A 22,750-nucleotide genomic window follows, 5' to 3' on the forward strand; every position below is an offset into this window, starting at 1 on the left:
AATTGCAAAGAAATATGTGAGCACAATATTAATTTGTTTAAATAAGGATTGGGAGTTATAATACAAAATTATGATGTATTGAGAATGATTTAGAGAGTTTATAGTGTGTATACATGTCGTTGACCATCCAAAAAGTATCCTTTTACTTTTTTCTCATATAGAAACTCATCATTATTACTCCAAGTGAATCGAAACACATCATGCCCTTTACAATACCTATCGGATTATAACCCACTGTTTAAAGCCATTAAAAACCTTAAATTTTTTATAGCATTTGGATAATCCACTATTTCACGTTGATTGTGAAAGCCTAATTGTAGCCATTATGTTCTTTTGGACTTGAATGCTTCGTAATTGTAGCTATCACTTTCTTTTGGACTTGAAAGCATAATCCACTTTTTCAAAGTTGTTCTTGGTGTGTGTATAGAGAGAATACAATTAAAAAACATCTTATTAACCTATTGATCAAAATAATGGAAACAATCACATACCTATGTTGTTTTGTTAAGCAATGGTCCATGTTTCAAATGCAGAAAAATAAGTGAGATTTATCAACTCATCCCAAACTGTGACCTAACGGCAATAAAATTAAAAAGTTACAGAACTGAAAATACCCATCAAACAACAATCAAAATATTGACAAGTAACATAATTGTTAAATTAATTAAATGAGAAACCTGGATCTTCATAATATTTAAGGTATTTCAAATGGATTTCTAAACAAATAACATGTCATCTCTGCGGTAGGGTAGTTCTCCTTCAAATCTCATATTTGCGTTCAAACATCCATATTGAATCCTAAAATCATAGACATATATTGTAGAGAAATATGAAGGTGGCAATTTCGTTGTCAACAAATAAAAGATTAGGTTTCAAGAAATAGGTTCGTACCTCCCTATTAAACCTAATGAGGGACACATAGTGTCATGATTGAGTCGCTGAGAGAGAAAAGATGTAGACGATGGACATTTGAGCGTCTGGGAAATGACGTATCAACAATCAGATGGTGACGGTGACTGGATGCGTACTAAGATGAGAGACATACAGGTGAATCCTAAGTAAAATGAGAGACACTAAGGTGAAGGAGATGATTAACTTTATTGGAGATGAATGTGCATTCTAGGTATATACAGAATTGACAAAAGGCCGATTCAAATTTGGAGATTGAATCTTAATTAATGGTATTAGGGTGTGGATTTATTGATGATTGATTGATTGTTGATTTCTTGCTATTAGTGAATGAAATTTCAATTGTAGGAAATCAGTAACAAAATCAAGATAAGATTTTTTTAAAATTCCGGGTTTCATGCACCGAAAAGAAGGAATACAATATCTGCTTGAAGGGAAATTTCGAAACTTCATTTAGAGAATGTGGGCGGAAAAACATGATGGGAAGGGGCGGAATGATTGACATGTGGAGGTTTAGATACTGTTTTATTAGAATAGAGGATTAGACGATATCTTTATGTTTATTTACTTTATAGGTTTTATTTAGCCCATAGCTATGTAGTATTCGGGCCATGGGCCTTGTACCCATACTTTTTGTATTTATATATACCAATGAAATTATTTCATGGAAAACCTGTACTCATATTCATACTACATTATATAATAATCGTAACATGATATCAATATTAGACGATATCTTTGTGTGTTTATTTATTTTATAGGTTTTATTTAGCCCATAGCTATGTTGTATTCGGGCCATGGACCTTGTACCCATATTTTATGTAATTGTAGATACCGATGAAATTATTTCATGGGAAAATACATTTGTTTGATATGGTATCAGGATAATCATTTCCTTAAAATTCTAATTCTTCTCTTTTAACAATTTAAGGCCTTACTCCTTTCTTTCTGATTTTCTTCATCGATCCTCATGTTTACCACGGTCTTTGGTTTGAGTTAACGTGAGCTGCTCAGATTGTGTATTTTGCCATTTTTTCAAAGTTCACCATTGGTGATATTGCAATCAACAAAGATGTGACACACACATTTGTTGATTACAAAAATACATCTCGATAACCTTCCGGACATACATCCCAATCACCATTAATTTTGATGAAATGAACTTTGATGCATGGAGGGAACTCTTTGAAGCTTGATGTCATAACTTTGGTGTTGATCATCACCTCCACGAAGTTAATTGTTTTCCTATGCTTGCTGCATCAAAAACCAAATCACAAGCTTCTGATAAAAAACGAGCAGATCTAGTAAGATTTGTAATATGAATACCATTTACGTTTTGCAAAGATATAACCCCTTCAACGCCCCCATGTTGTGAAAGTAATGACTGCCAAATGTCGTTACAAAACAACTCTACCACTTTTTTTTAGCATAAAGGGCGCCCGAACTATCTAGAATCCACTTTTAGAGTTTAGAATACTAATCACGTGATTATAGAATAAAGGTTAAGGACATTTTTGGCAAAGTTAATTGTAAATTAAAAACGTTTATTTGTTTATGACAACATTAAACGTTTATGTTCATATCCTGGCAACACTTAGCCCTTGAGGTTGTAGGTTCGCCTGCAGTGACTTCAGGGCATGAGATAAAACTTCATGTTTGCATCGGAGGATTAGTCCGTGCGCGAAAGCTGACCTGGAAACCTTTGTTAGGGAAGTTTGTTTTCCATATATATATATATATATATATATATCCAAACGGTCACAACAGTTATTTTTATATTATAAGTTTTTTTGTTTAAATAAAAGCAAAAATCACCTACTTAAAGGGTTTATTTTATTTTATTTTATTTTATTTTTTATTTTTATTTTTATTAATAAATAAAAGCTCTAAAAAAGTTCGAATACGGACAAACATATAAACAAGGAGATGAGGTCGAGGTAAGATTTTTTCGAGATTATAGTTTTTGCTTCCTAATCATTCTTATGGAAACAATATATTTTTGTTGTACAATGGTTTTTCAACTTACAAAATTTTTAGATAAAAAAATTAGATCTCAACAACTATGGTTGAAGCATTAAAAATTATACAGATTTATTAAATTCATTTCAATGATTAATTGTTTTTTCTTACATATCGACGTCATTGTATAGTTAAAAATCAATTTATAAATATCTACGTCAACATTTGGAGTAATGTGAATCTCACATCACGAGTAACCTCCACCATCTCCACAAAATATTTAATTTGTGACCAATATTTTATGGGGGTTAGATTTTAAAGAAAAAATAGAAATCATTTTTATTTATTGACTAAAAGAAGGAAATATTTATATTGCCTTTTCATGTGTCTATGCATGTTTTACTAAAGTCTAAAACTTATCTTAATATGTTTTCGACTTTTTTAGGCGATAAAAAAAAAAAAAAAGAAGAAGATGCTAATCATATTCTACTTATATTCTGGAGTTGAAAAAATAAAGAAAACCCAGTAGTTTTTGTATTTTTGGGTTGAGGAAAAAAAACATAATAATTTCCAGTAAAATGGAATGAACCTTTATTTTACATTATAATTTTTTACAAAACATTTACCTAATTTTTCTTATATTTTCTATGAATCTGGAAAAGAAGTAAAATATATTTTCTTCGATTCATTCTTTAACAAACATGGAGAACACAGTTTCTCTTTGATTTTATTTTCTTTTAAAAAACTCAATTCACAATAATAATTGTTTTTTTTTTTTTTTTTTTCCATATAGAAACTATCAATTGTTAAATGCGTGTCAATTTTTTTCATGAAAAAGTTTACACGTTTGTCTTCGATAAACATTTGGTCCCACGTAATAATCTAATTTAATGTTCTCTCAATTTTCTTCAAATGGATTGGAAGTCTTGTAAGACTTCTTATGTTCAACAATTTTGTTGGTAAACGTCTTTATTCAGGTTATTGTTTCTTCAAGTTTATAAGTTATAACCATTATTCTATATTTTCAAATAAGATATATCATCCAAAAAATTTTAAAAATATCAAAAAGCTATTTTAAATTGGTAGAAGTTTATGAACCGTGTTTGACAGCGAGTACTTAGGGTGTGTTTGGGTTAACTTTTTTTTTTTTTATTTTATTTTATTTTTTATTATTTATGATAAAAGTGGTTTTTAAGAAAAGTGCTTATTAACTTATGATTTTTAGAAAAAGGTGTTTTTAAAAAATGTTTGGATAAGAAAAACTACTTTTTATGAATAAAATGGTTAAAAAACTAAAAAACTAGGATTTTTCAGTTTTTTGAAAGGTTTATTTTTTTCTTATCTAAAAAGCTGTTTTAAAAAGTATTTTTTAAATACACACTTTTTTAGCTTATTAACTTTTTGAAAAACTAAAAAACTAATAATTTGTTTTGAAATTTTTTAGCAAATACCCACTTAACAGCTTCTAACTTTTAATTTTTAATAAAAAAAATTGATTTTTACAAAAAAATCCTTTTAGTAGCTTTTAGTTTAAACAAAAACTTCAAATTTAAAAACTATTAGCTTTTAAGAAAAAAAAACTATTAAGTATTTTCAATAAATTTTCAAAATTACCTTTAAAAATTTATTTATATATTTATTTTTTTTAAATTATCTTTTTATGAAATTTATATATTTTAAAAGTTTTCAGCTATTTTTTAAATATTCATATAACAAATAAAAAAAAATTTCATTATAAGTATCCTCATGATTCACATAAATTATCACATAAGAAGGATATACAAGCACTATTACACTCGTATGGAAAGTGCTTATATACCCCTCTTATGTGTACATATAGAAATTATCATAAAAATACATATTCTAAATATCAATTATCTGTTACCAGCTATCAAATATTAACTAATTCTACAAAACACAATTTGTTATATTAAAACACAATTTATTATATTTTATGTTGTTGCTTTTCATATCGATTTTCCAACTTTAAAAACACGATTAGTGTATGTGGATTGATTTTAGCTTATATTCAAGGGTGGTGTTCTTGATTCTTGGTCTTATGGGGTGCATAAAGTCCCTATTCTCTGGATGTAGATGAGCTTTTTAATGTTTAAAATATATAATAAGAATAATATAAAGATATTTCTTTAAGAAATCAAATAAATAAAATAACATGAAATAAAATTGGTAGTTGTGTGGTTGTGTGGATTGATATTGACTTTATATTTCAAAGAAACTAAGTAATGAGTAGATGCAATTGGTTACCCTTTTTCCTTGTAAGTGCACATGACCTTACCAACAATAAAAAGAAACATCTCATTGGTTCAAATCACAATAATTAACCCACCAAAATCTCAACCCATTTTGAACACCATACCTAACTTATAGTTTCTTTACACAATTATAAATAAACTAAATGTCCCTATTTGTAGCCCATGCCTATTTTATTTGTAGTTTTTTTCAGAACATTATAAAGAAAGTAAACTACTAAAATGTTGATATGACTTGTTATTCCCTTTGGTTTTAGTCTCTACGTGGTTTTTTTTATTATTATTATGAATAGTCTTTTATTTTGGATGCGTCTTTTTTTTTTTTTTTTTTTTTTTTTTTAATATCATTAAATAGAATATGTTAATTCATTTTAAAATAACCATTTTATTCACGTTTCATCGTTTTCATTCGGATTATTAATTTAAATTGGGCCCACCAACCCATTAACCTCTTGTCCTTCATCTACCATAACCAACGACAGATTGACGACCACTTTAATCTAAAAATTCAACAATTTAATCAAACCACTAAAAAAATCATGTTTCAATTATATTAGATGACAACCCATTTTCACTAATTTGGATGGCAAGACGAAAGACAAATTAGAAATCGCATCTGCACATGCAATGAGAACTTCAATGCAACAAAATTTTGTTTCTTGCAGATCATATAGATTCATACTTGTGTAAGGGACAAAAGCAACCGAGCATTACTAAGATCCTAGCAACACGTCACTATGTTTATGTCAACAAAACTTTCATTAGTTGTTTAATGTTAAATGACTTATCGTAATCTCCATGGGGTGTTGATTGAATCTTTCTCATATGAGTTTAGGGGCGGTTCTTAGTGGGTGTCAACGGTGGCACTGGCAACGTCTGCTATTTTTGTAGGCAATGAAAAAAGTTTTGAAATCATTTTTTACTTACTGTGCTACCACGTAAAAAAAAATTATGTCATTACATCAAATCAAAAAGCCTAAAAATATAAGAACAACTTAAAATTAAAATCCCAATGCTTTAAATTTTAATCAAATATTAATTGAAGCAAAAAAAGATTGGCAAAATAGCATCGGATGAGAATTTAGAAGTAAAAAGAAAAAACATAATAATAAAAAAATAAAATAAAGGCCAAGCACTCAACTCGAGAGCTCCGGACCTTCGTCTCCTGTTTGCTTCGATGCTTCCTTCTTTTATTCACAAATCGCAATTGGTGTTGTTGTTGGTTGTTATGTTTGACTGATTACAAAATCAACTTGCTCCTTCAATCATTCTCGTCTTTTGTGGGTCGAAAATCTACTCCAAGCCCTAGAATGAAGCAAGTAAGTTTGGTTGATACTTTGAAATTTTCTCAATTTTGTAGGTATTCAAAATTGTTATGTTTTTATTGAAGTCATTGCTTGATTTCGTGAAATTGCTATCTCTTTATTGAAGTTATTCTTTGATTTGGTGAAATTGATATGCCTTTATTGAAGTTATTGTTTGATTTTGTGTAATTGCTATGTTTTTGTTGAAGTTATTGAATGATTCGGTGAAATTATTAGTTATTTAGTTTAATATTGTATTGTAGGTTACCCTTGGTGATTTTCTTACCAAAAGACGAATACCTAATCCTAATAAAAGTGGTGAAGGGTATTCTCAAACACCAATCACTAATCAATCATTATCTTCGATTTCTAATGTAGTTCCACAAACACCATGATCCAATGAATCTAATGATAATGTTGATTTGAAAGATCTTCAAAATGACCTGATGGATAGGCCAAAGATTACAAGTTATAAATCAAATGTAAGAGATGATGTAAGAAAAGTGTATTTGCTTCAAGGACCTTATCAAAAAAAGGTACATAACTTTCCAAAAAAGAAAATAGGTTAGATATTTAGACGCTTTATTCCTTCATGATATAATGATTTTGATTGGTTAGAATATAGTGTGAAAAGAATAAAACATATTTGTCACACCCCCAGCCGGTGGCGGAAACAACCGGAGGTGAGACGACATCATGGATCACAATAATAATTATACATTGAACATACAACAATAATGTAGTAAATAGATACTTTTATTCCTTGAAAGTGTAGATTACCATATTCCTTGGTGCAGGGTACAAGAAATCCAAAGGTATAAAACGAGCCTCCACAAATAGGCAACAAAGGAAATACTGAAATATAAAAGAAGTTTGCGATCCCGTGATCCTTCTTGAGGCATATCTTCTAATAGCCTAACCTCTTGAGAGTACATGCGTTTTGAAAGATTGTCAATTAAAATATGGTGAGTTCACAGGTTTGTAATAGCTGAATCAAAACACACTTTCTCCTTAATGTATAGCTATATTAGAGTTGGTAAGTACTTTTCGAGACCGAAAAGCCTTATTTGGAATCTATAGATAGTTCTCTATATATATATATACATAATGTATCTTTATTATCCTGATTTCTATAACTAAGTTCTTGATAAAAAGATATACCTTATAGGCTTTTTAATTTTCCGATATTTCTTTATATGTTATAGGTATTTCAAGTTTCCTATATATATTCCATTCACCATGAGTGTCATAACCGAGCTAGTACAGATTGATATGCCTCTCCCCACGCTTCACCAAGGCGTCAAATAGTAGAAATAGCAATTATCACCCAGTGTTACTCAACCGTTAAGGTTGTAGCTAGTAACCGTAGATGGGAGTGTCAAACCGTATAGATCTATACATAATTCTCCCACTTTTGCAATTAACGGTTATAAGTCGGAGGAATTCCTAAGTATACTTAAGTGAATGAATAGAAGGCTCACATGAATTTAAACCATATTAATAACCCTAATTTTAATAACAAGTTTTTGGTTATTATTCACGTAGCAATATATAATACTACAAATATTTCTTAATTCGCATTGGATATTGAAATAGATTTATTTACAATACAAACCTACTTTATCATTTGTTTAATAGATTCCTAATATAGATTTAATAACATTTCTATAACTCTAATAGAAATAAATAGTTATTGCATGTACCCCCCTCTTTCCGAAAATGAAAAAAGAATTTAAATGGGGTCGTTGCACTCACTTAATAGGTTAATAGTCGAGAAACCGAAAAGAATTTTTTTTTACAAAATTTGACAGTTTCGCACTCTGATGAATTGTTACTTTTCATCGGTGAATAGTGTTGTTGACTGATATGAATAATACCTAATCGGAGTTTGATCGGAAAACCACACAAATCTGGCCGAAAAACTACTCCGGCGACGGCGAATGGTGGTGGTGGACAACAACTGTTGGTGTCGCAGAGTTGATCCTAGGTGGTTGGTCAGCAACATGTGATTGGAAGGAGGTTCTCTAGAGTTCAGATTGGAAAAATGGAAGTGGTAGCTAGCTATATGTGACATCCCCAAAATCACGGCCAGAAAAGACCGGTTTTGTTTATACTTTGTTTAAAAATCAGAGTAATATTTTAAATAAAATAGTTGCGGAATTTGTCCCCAAGACAAAATATGATAAAGATTTATCAAAGCATTTCCATATAAATGTATTTCATTAAAAGACCCGGGATGTCATGTTCGATACAGATCAAAAGTATAAACAGTACAATATAAGCCTTACTACATTATTTCATATCTACAGGCCTATATCCGTAATCCCTCATCCAAAACATCACATCTATGCTCAAGCGCCACTACCTGTAATACATGAAACTGAGTGGTTCAGGCTTGGTAGCCTGGTGAGCACATATGGTTTTCAACCCACAATAAATAAGTTTATTAATTTCATCAACCAACAATAACTCGATTACCCGTTCCCGTTATCCTCACATTACGTCCCTAGACACCTATCATAAGGGACCTAGCATAAGGATCATCATCGGGATAGACACTACTGCTAAGGGGGTTCCTTAGCAATAAATGTCCTAAAGGCAACCATGTGGGGGATGGAATACACCGGTGAAGACATCGTTCACAAACACCTACAGGTTGCGAGCCTGCCAACGTTCCACTGGATTGTCTAGAAGAGTCCGTGGTCATCATCTATACTCCGCTAGATGACTGGACCACCAACTACATCGAGGCCTATCGTCATTTTATCACACATCATCTATTACATCTACCCATGTTTTACCCCAACATTTTTATAGATATAAAATACCTATACAATTTAAATCATTTAAAACATGTATAAAAATCTTTCATCAGCATAGACAACAAGTATTCAGACAATATGCACACATAACATGTAGCTTATATTAAATACTTGATATCTATGTGTAAGATGAAAGTAACTATGCACTCACCTGAGAAGGTGGTGAGTCGGTGCTTGGACAACACTTCGTTACTCTTAACACAATTTTCCTTCGGCAAAACCTAGTATCATTACCACTAGGGTTTAGTCTAATATTCACCGAGACTAATTAATAGTCTAGCTATTATTACTATTATATAAGTGTTAAACGATACTTATATAACCCATAATAATAGCCCAAGTACTTATTATAAGGTCCTAATAACATTACTATATTAAAACATAAGCTAAACTAAAGATAGGTTAGGCGTAGCTCACTTACAACGAGTTTTTCTCAAAACCAGGCTTTGTTGGAGCAGCATTTCCGAGTCGAAAGACTCTTTTCTCGGGGCTTCCTTCGGGTGCTAGGGGGTTTACCTAGACTTTAGGGGGGGGGGGGGGGTTTGGGGATTTAGAGAGAAACTAGAGAGAGAAAGTGAAGTTGGGAAGGTGTGAAGAATGAGGGAACCCGACACCTCTATTTATAGGTTGGAAATCCCAAAAACTCGTCGAGTTGGCCTCCAACTCATTGAGTTCCAGGCCAGGTGTCAGCATTCTGGTGGTGAAACGTGTGTGGCCTATATTGTGCCACGTCACCCCTTTTGCAGCAACACCCTACTGACTTCTAAACCCCGTAACTTTCGCATACGAGCTTCGTTATCGAAGTTCTTTTTTTCCACACGTAGGTAAAAACAAGATCTACAACTTTCATTTAGACTCCGTCGGTTAATTCTCGACCGATCTTAAATTTAACAGTAGGAGGAGATTAGACTGTTAAATGACCGCGAAGAATTCGTAACTCCTTCATACGGACTCCGTTTTCGTCTGTCTTTTTAGCGTTGAGTTTGAGTTCCTATTAATGAGATCTTCAACTCTCATTTTGGTCGCGTAAGCCAAAAACCGCTCGAACTAAAATTTGAGTTTCGGGCTGTACACTTCTAAACCGAAACTTTGAAAAATCATAACTTCCTCATACGAAGTCAGATTTGGGTGTTCTTTTTTTGTTTTGTATGTTCACGGTTTAACATATACTACAACTTTTGTTTAGATAAATAAGGCTAAAAAGCTCTCTATCATTAATTCACTATTTACGCTTCCCGGTGTCGTGCTGGTTTTGCCGTAAAACTTCGACGGGCCATAACTTCTTCATTATAACTCAGATTTCGGCATTCTTTATATCCCCAGAATCCTTGTTTCGACCAATAAAACTTTATGTAAAGGCATCGAGCTTATCTCACACTATAATTTTGATGCTTATTTTTATTCTTTATTTATTTATACCTTTATAATTAAGTATAAAACACATAAATTCACATAATTCACATAATACTCAAATATTTCATCTTTATTACTTCAAAAAGAGTTACAATAGTTGACCTAGACTATTACATTGTCTAAAATGCTTAGCCCCGAAACGCGGACGTTACAATTCTCTCCCCCTTAGGATGCTTCCGTCCCGGAATCTTGCATCAGCAAACCGATATGGATAGCAACTCATCATGTAACTCTCTATTTCCCAAGTGAGATTCGGCCCATTCGAATGTTTTCATCAGACTAGCACTAAGTCGACCATCTTGCATCGTAACTTCTTAGTCTTACGGTCAACAATTGCCTCGGGCTCTTCTATTAGCCTCTTATTCTCATCCATTCTTAACTCCGAGATTAGAATTATGTCGGAAGCTTCTCCTGTGAATTTCCTCAAATAACACACATGGAAAGTGTAATGAATACCATCGAGTTCTTCGGGTAATTCCAACTTGTAAGCTTAGTTCCCAATCTTCTGAAGAACTTTAAACGGTCCAATAAACCTTGGACTCAGCTTTCCTCGTTTCCCGAATCATATAAGTCCCTTCCACGGTGATAATTTAAGAAAAACCGAATCCCCAACTTCGAAGGTCATCGGTCGTCTTTTCTTGTCAGCATAGCTCTTCTAAAGATCCTGAGCTGCTAACATTCTTTCCCTAATCATCTTTAACTTTTCAGCAGTCTCATGGACTATCTCGGGGTCCATAAACTGCTTTTCTCTGGCTCAAGCCAACAAGAAGGCATACGACACTTCTGTCCGTACAAGGATTGATAGGGTGCTATCTTGATGCTCGAGTGGAAACTATTATTGTATGAAAATTTTACCAAAGGTAAGTGCTCGTCCCGGTTACCTTGGAATTCCAGGGTACATGCTCTCAACATATCTGCAAGTGTCTGAATCGTTCTTTCGCTCTGACCATCAGTTTGCGGATGGTAAGTTGTACTCAAACACAACTTCGTACCCAATTCCTCTTGTAGACTTCTCCAAAACTGTGATGTGAAACGACTATCACGATCTGATACAATCGTTAGAGGAACACCGTGAAGTATTACTATCTCCTTCATGTAAGCATTTGCGAGCTTATCCATAGACCACCTTTCGTTGGCTGCTATGAAGTGTGCACTCTTAGTGAAATGATCCACGACCACCCAAATCATGTCATGACCGTTCGTCGTCTTGGGCAGTTTGGTAACAAAATCCATGGTGATGTCTTCCGATTTACCCATGGGTACAAGTAAAGGTTCTAAACTCTCATATTGTTTCGGATGTTGTGCCTTAACTATTGCACATGTCACACACTCGGCCACATACTTCGCAACATCGAGCTTCATCGTCGGCCACCAATAATAGGGTTTTAGGTCCTTATACATTTTAGTGCTACCGGGATGAATTAAGTACATGGTCTTGTGCACTTCTTCCATCAAAAGTTCTCTTATTCCTACAATCTTAGGTACCTGTAACATCTCGAAATTCAGGTAAAGCTATTTAACCCCTTTTTTTTCCAAGTTGTCAGTTAAGTCTGTTTAGTAAAAGAGTTAGGCTTGTGAGTACGCTGGGCGTACAGAGGAGTACGCTGCGCGTACTCGCACACTTAATTTGGATGCAGATTCGATTGGGTACGCTGGACGTACCCAGGGTTACGCTGGGCATAGCGAGCCCAGGTGTAAATCCTAATTTGGGGCTTGAGCACTATAAAAGGAATGCTATGGCCTTGACCTTAGCCTCCATTCCAGAGAGTGCAACCCTAAAAGAGAGTCCTCCTTCGTTTCTAGCTAGTGTGTTGGTGTTCTAAGCTTCTAAGTGTCATTTCAAGGTGGTGGAAAAGAAGAAGAGGTCATTTTGGAGGCTAGAAGTTTGTGGGAAAGAGTAGATCCGATATTTTCAGAGGTTGGAGCTTCTTCCTTAGGTAAAAATCTCAAAACTTGCATTGTCATTTGTGTTGTGTTCTTCTTGGACCAATTTCTAGGGTTTTTGGTCCCAAGATGGAGAGTTTATGAGCAAATGGTCTCCATTGGCCTATATCTATCATATTTCAGGACTATAAGAGTTGTATGTTCATAAAAATGCAATCTTGGATGTACACATTGAGCCATGCATGAGATTTAGACTTTTGGAGGAAAAAGGAAAGGTGTTAGAGAGTGTAGGGACCTCTACAACCATGCCAAGGCTTAAAGGTTCCGACTTTATGGGATAAGAGGCTTAAGGAGAGTCAGATCTGGGAGTTGAAGGAGTGTCTTAACCGTTTAAGACCAAAATCCATGGAATGGATGAAACTGAGACTTAAGTTGCGCGTAACTCTCAGTACACGCAGCGTAAGGGTTTGAGACCCTGATTGTGGTTTGCTGGCGTACGCCCCGCGTACAAAGAAGGTACGTGCCACGTACTACCTCCTGTTGACTTTCATTGACTTTAGGATTTTGGTCAACCTTTGGACTTTTAAGTCAAAGAGGGGTAAAATGGTCTTTTACCCTTCTTTGGAAATCGTAGAGTGGATTTAATCTATCCTTTGAGAGTCGTTATTTATTTGAGAGTATTGTTATGTGTTTAGGTGGGGGCTAGACCAATACGTTCAAGTGCGAGATTATCCGAGATACCGAGGTGAGTCTTCTCACTATACTATACATGGAAGGGTACCTATGTGTGATAGGAAGGTCTTGTATGCTTTGAGATGTATGTGCTATATGTTGTTATGTGATATGTATGTGTTATGTATGATAAGGACCGGAAGGTCAGGAGGTTACGGACCGGAAGGTCGATACGGGTAGGACCGGAAGGTCTACCGGGATTCGGGACAGAAGTCGCCTGAGACACTTGGATCGGAAGATCCTACAAATTTATGGTCTAGAAAGGCGTATGTGTTGTATGTGGTATTTTGGGGAACTCACTAAGCATTTATGCGTACAGTGTTGTGTTATGTGTTTCAGGTACCAGTGAGGATCGCGGGAAGGCGTCGGCCTGATCAGTACACACATGAGGAGTTTTACATATTATGATCTTGGGATATAATGTTATGGGATGTTATGTGATACAATGACATTTTTATAACTATTATGAATGAAAATGTGTTTTTAAAATGTGAAAAATTGTTTTGAAATTTACGTTGTTACAGTACCCAAATCCGATCTTGGAATACCTTCAGTCCTTGATTGTTTGTACCGAAGACTAACATTTTGCCCAAACGTTCTTCCTTTCGGTCATTCTTCTCTGAAGCTTCTTCTTGAGCTTTCCTGAGACTTTCTACAATCGTCGAGACAACTTCTATTCTCAACGCTCTCGGCCTTTGCCTTTCAAGATTGACTTTCCGACTGAGAGCATCAGCGAAAACATTTGCTTTACCAGGATGGTAAAGTATCTCACAGTCGTAGTCCTTGAGTAATTCCAGCCATCGTTGTTGCCTCATATTCAATTCTTTCTGATTAAAGAGATACTGGAGACTCTTATGATTAGTAAAAAGATTACACTTCGTGCCGTAGAGGTAATGCCTCCATATCTTTATAGCGAAAACTACCGCTGCCAACTCCAAATCATGAGTAGGGTAGTTCTTTTCATGTTATTTCAATTGAAGATGCGTATGCTATCACCTTTTATGTTTGGGTCAGAACACAACCCAACCCGACTCCAGATGCGTTAATATAGACCGCGAAGTCTTCAACTCCATCGGGTAGAGAATGAATCGGTGTTTCACATAACTTCTTCTTTAACTTCTTGAATGCTTCTTCATGTTTCTCACTCCACATATAAGTAGCTCCTTTGTGGGTCAAAGCTGTTAATGGAGCAACTATTGAAGAAAAGCCTTGGATAAATCGTCGGTAATATCCAGCTAATCCCAAAAAGCTTCGAATCTCCATGGGACTTTATGGTTGTTCCCACTTCATTACAGCTTCGATCTTTGCTTGGTCAACCATTATCCCTTCTTGGTTAACCACATGACCCAAGAACTGGACTTCTCGTATCCAAAAGTCACATGCGGAGAACTTAGCGTAAAGCTTCTCCTTCTTCAGTACTTCTAAGACTTCTCGCAGGTGTCTGCCATGCTCCTCCTGACTTCTTGAGTAAATCAGGATGCTGTCGATGAACACTATCACGAATTTATCGAGGAATGGTTTACAAACCCTATTCATCAAATCCATGAATGCTTCAGGAGCATTGGTTAGTCCAAATGACATAACTAAGAACTCGTAGCATCCATATCTCGTTCTGAATGCAGTCTTCTCAATATCCTGCTCTCTCACCTTCACCTGATGATATCCGGACCTAAGATCGATCTTTGAAAAGTATCTCGAACCTTGTAGCTGATTGAATATGTCATCAATCCTTGGCAATGGATACTTGTTCTTTACCGTTGCCTTGTTCAGCTCTCGGTAGTCTATACACATTTTTCTGCTTCCGTCTTTCTTCTTCACGAATAACACCGGAGCTCCCCAGGGTGATGAACTAGGTCGAATGAAACCGTTGTCCAAAAACTCCTAAATTTGCATCATAAGCTCCTTCATCTTTGTCGGTGCTAGTCGGTACGGTGCTTTTGCTATTGGTGTCGTCTCTGGTAACAAGTCTATCTGAAACTCCAATTGTCTATCAGGTGGTAATCCGGGAAGATCTTTGGGAAAGACTTTCGGATAATCACATACGACCGGTATGTTCTGCACCTCCTTCTTTTCCTTCTTAGCATCGATAACAAATGCCAAATATGATGCACATCCTTTGGACAACCATTTTATGGCTTTCATCAAGGAGATGATTCCAGAATTTACTCTACGTTTTTCCCCGTACACCATAAATGAATCTTTTCTGTGTGGGTTCACCCTTACTATCTTCTTCCTGCAAAGAATCTCAACATCGTTAGCGCTAAGCCAATCCATTCCCAAAACGATGTCGAAACCGTCTAACTCTATGGGTAATAGCTCCTTGTGGAATTCGTTTCCATTTAGGTCGATGATGATGTTCCTAATACGATCACTAACAGGTACGAACTTGCCACTGGCAACTTCTATAATCAGGGCATTATCAAGTTTTTCTACAGGCAATGCTAATTTTCCTTCAAATCTATGCGATACAAATGAGTAGTTTGCTCTCGAATCAAATAGTATGTTGGCCGGTAAACCATTTACAAGAAAGGTAACTGAAGCGACGTCTGCTTCCTCCTTTGCAACCTCAAGCGTCATTTTGAAGGCTCTTCCCTTCGGCTTCGGTGGAATGTTGGGTCTTCCTGCCTCCTTCTTCTTTGGACAGTCCCTTGAAATGTGTCCTTCCTTGTTGCACTCATAACATACCTTCTTAGTGAACGTGCACTCGTTGGCATAGTGCCCAGGCTTTCCACATTTGAAACATGTGACCCCTCCATCACATTTTCCTTGGTGCTTCTTCTTGCATTTTTCGCACCATTTTGCTTCGACTCCTCCTCCTCTCGAACCAGACTTCGACAATTTGCTTTTCTTCCTGGACCTCGAGGATCCATGAAATTTCCTTTTCTCACCAACCTCATCCCTCTCCAGACCCCTTTCCTTCTGCTAGCTCTCCACATTCTTAGCTGCTCGAATTGCTAATTTCAGAGTGGTTGCCATCTTGGCCTTCGGGCCAAAGTCGGTTGGCAGTCCATTTGCGAACTTCTCAATTTTGGATACTTAGGTTGGCACTAGGTATGGAAACAACTTCATCTTTTCCGTGAATGCAGCATCATAGTCGTCGATGCTCATTCTCCCATTCTTCAAGTTTTGGAACTCATTGTTCAGATCAATCAGATCTATCTCTGAACAATCATCGCTTAGCATTCTAAGTTTAAGTCTAAAATAAGCTAGTGCTAACATCTCACAATCATCGCTTAGCATTCTAAGTTTAAGTCTAGAAATCCTACAAATTTCTAGTTCACTTAAACTAATGCTCTGATACCAATTGTGACATCCCCAAAATCACGGCCAGAAAAGACCGGCTTTGTTTATACTTTCTTTAAAAATCCGAGTAATATTTTAAATAAAAGAGTTGCGGAATTCGTCCCCAAGACAAAATATGATAAAGATTTATCAAATCATTTCCGTAGAAATGTATTTCATTAAAAGACATGGGATGTCATATTCGATACAGATCAAAAGTATAAACAGTACAATATAAGGCTTACTACATTATTTCATATCTACAGGCCTATATCCGTAATCCCTCATCCAGAACATCACATCTATGCTCGAGTACCACTACCTATAATACGTGAAACTGAGTGGGTCAGGCTTGGGAGCCTGGTGAGCACATATGGTTTTGAACCCACAATAAATAAGTTTATTAATTTCATCAACCAACAATAACCCGATTACCCATTCCCGTTATCCTCACATTACGTCCCTAAACACCTATCATAAGGATCATCATCGGGATGGACACTACTGCTAAGGGGTTCCATAGCAATAAATATCCTAAAGGCAACCATGTGGGGGATGGAGTACACCGTTGAAGACATCATTCACAAACACCTACAGGTTGCGAGCCTGCCAACGTTCCACTGGACTGTCTAGAAGAGTCCGTGGTCGTCATCTATACTCCACTAGATGACTGGACCACCAACCACATCGAGGCCTATCATCATTTTATCACACATCATCTATTACATCTACCCATGTTTTACCCCAACATTTTTGTAGATATAAAATACATATACAATTTAAATCATTTAAAACATGTATAAAAATCTTTCATCAGCATAGACAACAAGTATTCAGACAATATGCACTCATAACATGTAGCTTATATTAAATACTTCATATCTACGTGTAAAATGAAAGTAACTATGCACTCACCTGAGAATTTGGTGAGCCGGTGCTTGCACAACACTTCGTTACTCTTAACACAATTTTCCTTCGGCAAAACCTAGTATCACTACCACTAGGGTTTAGTCTAATATTCATAGAGACTAATTAATAGCCTAGCTATTATTACTATTATATAAGCGTTAAACGATACTTATATAACCCATAATAATAGCCCAAGTACTTATTATAAGGTCCTAATAACATTACTATATTAAAGCGTACGCTAAACTACAGATAGGTTAAGAGTAGCTCACTTACCGGTTTTTCTTAAAACCGGGCTTCATTGGAGGAGCGTTTCCGAGCCAAAAGGCTCTTTTCTCGGGGCTTCGGGAGCCTCGGGGCTTCCTTCAGGTTCTAGGGGGTTTACCTATACTTTAGGGGGGGGGGGGGGGGTTGGGGCTTTAGAGAGAGAAACTAGAGAGAGAAAGTGAAATTGGGAAGGTGTGAAGAATGAGGGAACCCGACACCTCTATTTATAAGCTAGAAATCCCAAAAACTCGTCATTTTGGCCTCCAACTCGTCGAGTTCTAGGCCAGGTTTCAACATTCTCGTGGCGAAACGTGTGTGGCCTACATTGTGCCACGTCACCCCTTTTGCAGCAACACCCTACTGACTTCTAAACCCCGTAACTTTTGCATACGGGCTTCGTTTTCGAAGTTCTTTTTTTCAACGCATAGGTAAAAACAAGATCTACAACTTTCATTTAGACTCCGTTAGCTAATTCTCGACCGATCTTAAATTTAATAGCAGGAGGAGATTAGACTGCTAAATGACCGCGAAGAATTCGTAACTCCTTCATACGTACTCTGTTTTCGTCTATATTTTTTCCGTTGAGTTCCTATTAATGAGATCTTCAACTCTCATTTAGTTCGCGTAAGCCAAAAACCGCTTGAACTAAAATTCGAGTTTCGGGTTGTACACTGCTAAGTCGAAACTTTGAAAAATCATAACTTCCTCATACGAAGTCAGATTTGGGTGTTCTTGTTATGTATTTTCTCTGTTTAACATAATCTACGAGTTTGATTTAGATTACTATGGATAAAAAGTCTTCTATCATAATTTCACTTTTTACGCTTCCTTGTGTCGTGTCGGTTCCGTCGCAAAAATTCGACGGGTCATAATTTCTTCATTATAACTCGGATTTCGGCGTTCTTTATATCTCCGGAATCCTTGTTTCGACCACTAAAACTTTATGTAAAGATATCAGGCTTATCTCACACTTTATTTTTTACGCTTATTTTTATTCTTTATTATTATACCTTTATAATTAAGTATAAAACACATAAATTCACATAATACTTAAATATTTCATCTTTATTACTTTAAAAAGAGTTACAATAGTTGACCTAGACTATTATATTTTCTAAAATGCTTAGGCCCGAAACCCGGGCGTTACATTTAGGTCCATATATATATATATATATATATATATATATATATATATATATATATATATATATATATATATATATATATATATATATATATAGTCGTGAAATGAGTTAGAAGAGAGAAAGGGACGTTTTTGTGAGTTGTCATAATCTAAGAATGTGATTTGGAGAGAAACAGGAGAGAATCAAAGTGTAATTGTGAATCTTATGTACCCGACTATTCATCAATAATAGTGTGCATTAAAGATGAATCATCTTTTTCTTATTCCATGAGTCACACCCCTAAACTAGAATGGCGAAAACGTCTGGGGGCGGTTGTAGTGACTTCATGTACAATATCATAACAATTGAATATAAATGAAACATAGCAACACAAACATTCATACATTAAGATTTCAAGTATTACATTGTTTACAAATCTCTGTTTGTTCAAAAGTTGAATATAAATAACTGAAAAGTAGAAAGCATGAAACGCTGACGCCGACCCTCAAGAAGGGGCGCACACCAGTCTGCTGATTTCCTGAGAATATAAGTGATTTTGAAAAGTATCAACAATTAAGTTGGTGAGTTCATAAGCGTTTTTTTGTGAGAATTATTTATAACGTTTTCATATAAAATGATTTGTATATTCTAGAAAATCGAATATTTTCTTAAGTATGAACTGTAGATGTATGGATTTCCTTTGTATATTTGCCTTGTAAAAAGGATAATGTATGTTTCCAGAAAATCCAATATTTTCTTAAGTATGAACTATAGATATATGTATTTCCTTTGTATATTTTCCTTGTAAAATGATAATGTATGTTTCTAGAAAATCCAATATTTTCTTAAATGTGAAGTGTAGTTTTAAACCCTATGACCAAAAATGTATATATATTGCTATACTGAAAAAGAGTATGTAGTTATATCTTTTTATAAAACTAATGAATTGTACATTACTTCGTAAAGAAAATCGTTTTGTCAATCCTTATGTGAGTTATTATAACCATGCTTTATATGACTGATATGTCTGAACGACGTTCTTCAGGCGTCAGAATCGATTGACTTTTGTCACCCTAGACTTGCTGGTCTAACTATAGCGAACAACTGAGGTGCGGGGCTGTCAATCCCATATAGATCTATACACAACTATCTCGCTCTCCTTCAAGGAGACTCTGGTTATAATGTAGGACTTAAGGTGTACGCTAGGTAGGTACGATGAAGAGAACGTATCACAAGAGCATCAACAGATTCACGGGAACTATGATTCCTTTTTCTTGTAAAAATGAAATAATTATACCTTTGAATAATTGTATGATTCTTTTGAAATGAAAGTGTAGTTTGTCACTTCTAACTATACCAATTATAGTTTATCTTGTGTGTTTGTTGAGACTATTTATGTACTCTTTTATATAAATATAATGTTGTTATCTTGTCTAGTGTCAGAATATGAAATCAACATAATATTTTTGGGTTGAAACCCACCAAATTGGTACATGACTATAATGTAACCATTTTTACAAGAAAGGCTATATTTTAGTATATGTTTCCAAAACCTTGTAGTTTTCCCAAATCGTACTTTTCCTTATGATGTTTGTAGCATATAATGAGTTATGTTTTTGTTAGCTTTACATATAAAAACTAATATATATCACTAATATTGTATAAAAGTGGTGATAGTCATACCTTATGCAAATAATATCTTATTTTTAACATAAAGATGAAAACATGTAAGTATTTGTGTGATAAGCAAAGTTATACTTGTATTCCCCCCCCCCCCCCCCCTAAAAACATGAAAAAAGAGTGAAAATATTAGGTTATGAACTCACCTTGAGTGGTTTTGTTGGTTGATTTGAAGAGGTGTTGAGAAGTTTTCATGCCTAACTACTTGAATGGAGTTGATGAACTTCCGTGAGAATAATGCCATCCTAAGGGTTTTACCACATTTAAAGTGTGTAAATGGAATGAACTAAACATAAGAATGTATAGGATGCTAAGAAGTCTAGAAATCACTTACTAAAATCTAAGAAAATGCAAGGAGAAAAATCTTTGTAGACTTAGGCTTGAGTTTTGAGAGAAATTGAAGTTCTCTGGTAGTTGAAATGAAAATGGGGAAATTCCTAAATGGTGATTTTGGTTCTAATAGAGTGTGGAAAAGAGTGATGGGATATTTACATTGATAACTGTTGGTTTATTTGCTTAGAGTACTGTTGGGTATAAACTTTCCTTGGAAAAGATTTAACTATAAAATCCTTAAGTCAAACCTTATCTTCTCCTTCCCTTAACCGAAATTGTCACACCCCCAAACCAAAACAGCGGAATCGTTTGAGGGTGGATGACTTCATGTAGCGTCGTAACAGTTGAATACATAGTAAAGAAAGTAAACACAACCATCATATATATAATTTAAGAGTTACATTGTTGGATGATACTTGTTTCAAAACAAATTACAATATGATGACAAAATGAGTTTAAAACTAAAGCTTTAGCATCACTTCCCCAAAACCTGAAGTTTACCAGTATTACTGAATCCCTGAGAAATACACGTAGATTTGAAAGAGTAGATCAACATTTAAGCTGGTGAGTTCATAAGTATTTAATGTTAATGTTTGTATAAATTTGAATGAATTTTTTTGTAGATGTTTGAAAACTCCTAGAAAATCCCATATTTCCTACTAGTATAAAAGTAGTATTCTACTAAGACCTGACGATTTCGAATGTTGTTTCTAAAATTCCAATATTTTTCCATAAGTGTAAGGTGGTTAAAAAGTTCCAAAAATTATTATGCAATAGTGTTTTTCATGCCTAGAATAATAGATTTATGTATGTAAAAGAATCGCTAATGCATTAGATAACCCCGTAAATCAACGTATTTTTAATACTCCATGTGAGTTTTAAAACCATACTATTGACCCAGACTGCATGTAACAACGTTCTTCAGGCGTTGGAATGTTATGACGTTTGTCACCCCAGACCTGCCGGTCTAACTGTAGCTAACAGTTTAGGTGCGAGATTGTCAATCCCATATAGATCTATATACAAGTATCACACTCTCCCTACAAGAGATTATGGTATATAATACAAGACTTTAACTGCATACTCGAAAGTACGTGAAGCTGAACGTCTCATAAAACATAGCATCAAATAGATTTACATATGAAAAGTTCATTTGTTCTTGTATATGAAAGTATTTCCTTGATATAGTACTTATAGTATGTAAAATCTCTTAAATATCTAGTAAACTATACCTATTATAGTTTTTCTCAAATGTATGAATCGTTGTATGGTAAACCCTAGTACATTATCAGCTTGGTATTTAAGTATAACATTTGTAATAACACTATTGAAAATTTATACACCAAAATATAAATAAAGTGTTTGATATTTGTATAACAACGTATTTTTACTCTTAAAGGAAAAAATGTTATTGAATAGGTGTTGCATGCGAACGTTTTCATATGATAGTTATGAATCACATATGATTTTTTATATAAAGATAAGTGTAGTAAGAGTTTAATGTTTTCTACATGAGAGTAACTATGTGTTTACTTGTATCCCACCCCCCTGAAAGTGTATAAAAGCATTTATAAAGTATTTGAAAACGTAGTTGTAGGGGTATGAACTCACTTGATAGACAGAAGAAGGTGAAACGAAAACTGAGCAGAACTTCGACTAGGGAAAGTTGAATTTCTCGGGATTCTCAGGAATCTCGGGAGTGAAAAAACTTCCTTCGGAACTTGGGTATGAAGACCGGGGCTTCGAGATGGCTTCGAGGGGTTTAAACGCAGAGCTTCGGCACGAAAGAGAGAGAGAGAATAAATGAGCAATGGAACCCAACACCTTCGGCTGCTATTTATAGCCCTATTTTGGGCACCACG

Source organism: Lactuca saligna, chromosome 8 (assembly GCF_052625555.1).
Source record: "Lactuca saligna cultivar CGN05327 chromosome 8, ASM5262555v1, whole genome shotgun sequence".
Classification (NCBI taxonomy): domain Eukaryota; kingdom Viridiplantae; phylum Streptophyta; class Magnoliopsida; order Asterales; family Asteraceae; genus Lactuca; species Lactuca saligna.